Source organism: Myotis brandtii, unplaced genomic scaffold, assembly GCF_000412655.1.
Source record: "Myotis brandtii unplaced genomic scaffold, ASM41265v1 scaffold2134, whole genome shotgun sequence".
In the NCBI taxonomy this organism is placed as follows: Eukaryota; Metazoa; Chordata; class Mammalia; order Chiroptera; family Vespertilionidae; genus Myotis; species Myotis brandtii.
Genome location: NW_005357977.1, coordinates 169,033 through 172,170, shown reverse-complemented (window position 1 = coordinate 172,170; position 3,138 = coordinate 169,033). Strand labels below are relative to the sequence as shown.

General features: G+C 54.2%; 1 protein-coding gene and 1 long non-coding RNA gene across 2 annotated transcripts in view; one reads left to right on the top strand and one right to left on the bottom strand.

Annotated features, from left to right (window-relative positions):
- The window catches only part of TECR (trans-2,3-enoyl-CoA reductase), a 26,608-nt gene that overhangs the window by 11,340 nt on the left and 12,130 nt on the right, over nt 1-3,138 (top strand). The gene's annotated exons all lie outside the window — the stretch shown is intronic.
- LOC102260397 overlaps nt 1-3,138 on the bottom strand; it is a 29,948-nt gene that overhangs the window by 17,775 nt on the left and 9,035 nt on the right. Inside the window, exon 2 of the long non-coding RNA XR_313560.2 lies at nt 2,701-2,845. This is a non-coding gene — a long non-coding RNA (uncharacterized LOC102260397). The remainder of the gene's footprint in view (nt 1-2,700; nt 2,846-3,138) is intronic.

Genomic DNA, 3,138 nt, shown 5'->3' with positions numbered 1-3,138 from the left:
GTATATCTTGACATAGGGAGCTTATTTTTTCTCTTAAAAGTCGGCGGCTTGTTTTGAATCAGTGACAACTCAGGATCCAGGAACTAGGGTGTCTCTTCCACCACTTGCCACCTCTATGCCCCAGTGTAAGCCACAGAGTCTCTGGCCTGGGTTGTTTCTGAGACTCCCTGCTGTCTCTGCCTGCTTGCGGGCTTCGCCCCCCCCCCCCTGCTCCCCCCCCACTGGCTGCCCAGCAAGGAGAGGGATCCTTCTAAAAACCAGACGAGTTGTGGCACTCCAGCAACTTTCCAAAGTGCTTATCTTGACCGCCCTTCCAACCTCCTCCTCTGTTGTTTGCTCGCAAGTCCACTCTGCTTCAGCCTTTTGATGTTCTTGAGCCCTGCAAAGCTCTGTGCTGCCACAGGGCCTTTGCACCTCCCTCAGGGAAGCCTCATGGTTTGGTTCAAATCACATTTCCTTAGAAAGGCCTTCACTGACCACTCCTGTGGCACTCTGGTCTCCTGCCCTTTGTTTTCTTTTTGGCGCCTGGTACAACCTGACCTCGTGTCACATGATAGATGCTTTGCCTGTGTTCCCCTTGAGTGTAAGTAGGTCCCGTGGGGGGCATGGCCTTCTTGGCTGTGCTCACTGTTGTATCCCATCACCTGGAACACTGCCCAGCACCCTGCTGTTACAAATAGTTCTTTCTATTCATCCTGGAGCCCAGCACCTAGCACGGGTTGGCACATGGATGGGCTCAGCACGTGTTTGCTGAGGGGGTGAAGAACACAAACTTCTCTGCCAGCAGAAAAGGCTTGTAGAGGCTCCAGATGCCCTCTGCACACTGTTGAGCCCTTTGCAGGTTCTGTGCAGCAAGCATATCCTTGCTCTGTGTGGGCGTGGGCCATGGCTTCTAGTAAGGAGGGGTTCCCTGGCCTGGGCCAGCTGCTCTGGAGGAGCACGGGGACCAGGATTGCTATGCAGGAGGCAGCCACAACCACCCAGCCGCCCTCGGGCCGAGCCCAGTGGCTCACTCTTACATACTGAGATTTCATGGCCTAGGTTGGAGCTCCTCTGGGCCAGGTAGGGTCCCAGGAGATGGGCAGCCAAGGGAGCTGTGGCCAGACTGGAAGGTGGGGCCTGGATCTCCCACCCTAACCTGGTAACACCTGCCATGCCACTTGCCTCTTGGGGACCTACATGGGGGTGAGAAAGTGAGTGATGCCAGTCCCTGGGGACCAGGTCCTATTGCCAGTCCTAGAACTGGGTCCCAAGTCTTTACTTTCAGAAAAACAGGGGAGGGGTGCCTGCCTAATGGGTTAGTCGTTGTAACGAAAGCAGCCCTAGACGATACGTCAACCAATGAGCATGGCCAATACAACTTTGTGGATACTGACATCTGAATTTCTTGAAATAGGTTTCTTTTGATTTTTTCCAACCATTCTTAGCTTGTACACAAAGAGGCAGATAGTGGACCGGAATTGGCCTGTGGGCCATGGTTTGCTGACCCCTTGGTCTAAGCCAGTGGTTGGCAAACTGCGGCTCGCAAGCCACATGCGCTCTTTGGCCTCTTGAGTGTGGCTCTTCCACAAAACACCGGCTCTTCCACAAAATACCAACTTCTGCGCATGGGCCACGAAGTTTCAATCGCACTGTACGTGTGCGCCTGCACGTGGTATTTTGTGGAAGAGCCACACTCAAGGGGCCAAAGAGCCGCCTGTTGATCGCGAGCTGCTGTTTGCCGACCACGGGTCTAAGCCATCCTTTATTCGTGATAGAATTATTCCTATAGCCTACTGCCACCTTGTTTCTTTACTGCTCCTTTAAGAACCCAAGTCAGGTCATGTTCCTGCTCTGCCCAGAACTCTCTATAGCCCCCACCTCACTCGGAGTAGAAGCCAAAGTCCTCACCCAGCCTATGAGACCCTGCACCCCTGGTCAGCACCCTGCCCTCATCTCCTCCCAGTCCCACTGTCGCTCCCTCCCTCCAGCCACAGGGGTCTCTGCTCTGTTGCTTGAATGCACCAAGCATGCTGCACAGGCCATTCCTCTGCCTCCATGCAGATCTCTGAACTGCTCTTTCCTTCACTGCTTGACTCAATGTCCCTTTAGGGAGGCCTTTCTTAACTATATGTAAAAACTGAACACCCCTTTACTGCCACTCCTGTCCCCTTTTCCTATGGCACATGTCATCTATATATATAAAAGCCTAATATACAAAGTGTCCCCTTGGGAGTTTGACTGACTGGGAGTTCGATCACTCGCTATGACGTGCGCTGACCACCAGGGGGCAGCGCAGAATGAAGGAAGGCCCCGGCTGGCAGCTGGCAGCCGCTAGGGACCCTACCCATGTACGAATTTTGTGCACTGGGCCTCTAGTCCTCTGATATGTTATGTGTAACTGTCTCCATTCCCAGACTAAAATGTCAGCTCTGCATGGGCAAGGTTTTCTGTCTTCTTCCACCTCTGAATCCCTTAACAGTGCCTGCCTGGCTTGTAGTAGGTGCTCAGTCAGTATTTATGCAGGAAATGAGTAAGATTGTCTCCTCATCTGCCAAAGGGGGTTAATAGTAAAGGAGGTAATTCACGTGGAGGACGTGTCTCCGTGTCTGGCACACTGTAAGTGTGCAGGAAGCACCAGCTGCCGCCGCCTGTGTACGACTGGCAGTGTGGACTCCAGACCGGCTGTTCTGCAAGCTGAGCTCCCCGGGGTGGACTAACCTGCTTGCTGCACTGGGGCTGGGAGAGCTGGGCGCACAGGTTGGGGGCCGGCCTGGATGAGCTCCTCCTGCCGCTCTGGTCAGCCTGTGTCCACAGGGGTCAGCATCTCCGGCCTCTTCCAGTCTTCTGATCCAACAGTGCCTTCCTGCCCAGAGATATGGAGAGACAGGTGGTCACCAACCTCAAACTGGCTATGGGGTACAGGGGTGCAGATCTGGGTCATTTCTGGGGGATGGGCCTGAGACAGCCCTGGAGGAAGAGTATTCAGTTCCTGAGGAGCAGAGACAGATGGGGTCCTGCTCTTGGAGCTTGTGTCTGTGTGCCCTTGAGCAACGACTTGTGCTTCTGAGCTTCGGCCTCCTCCTCTGTGAAATGGTGTAACTGCCAACCTAAAAGGGAGCCAGTGGTGGTGGTGGAGGCTGTGTGCTCAAACCCACA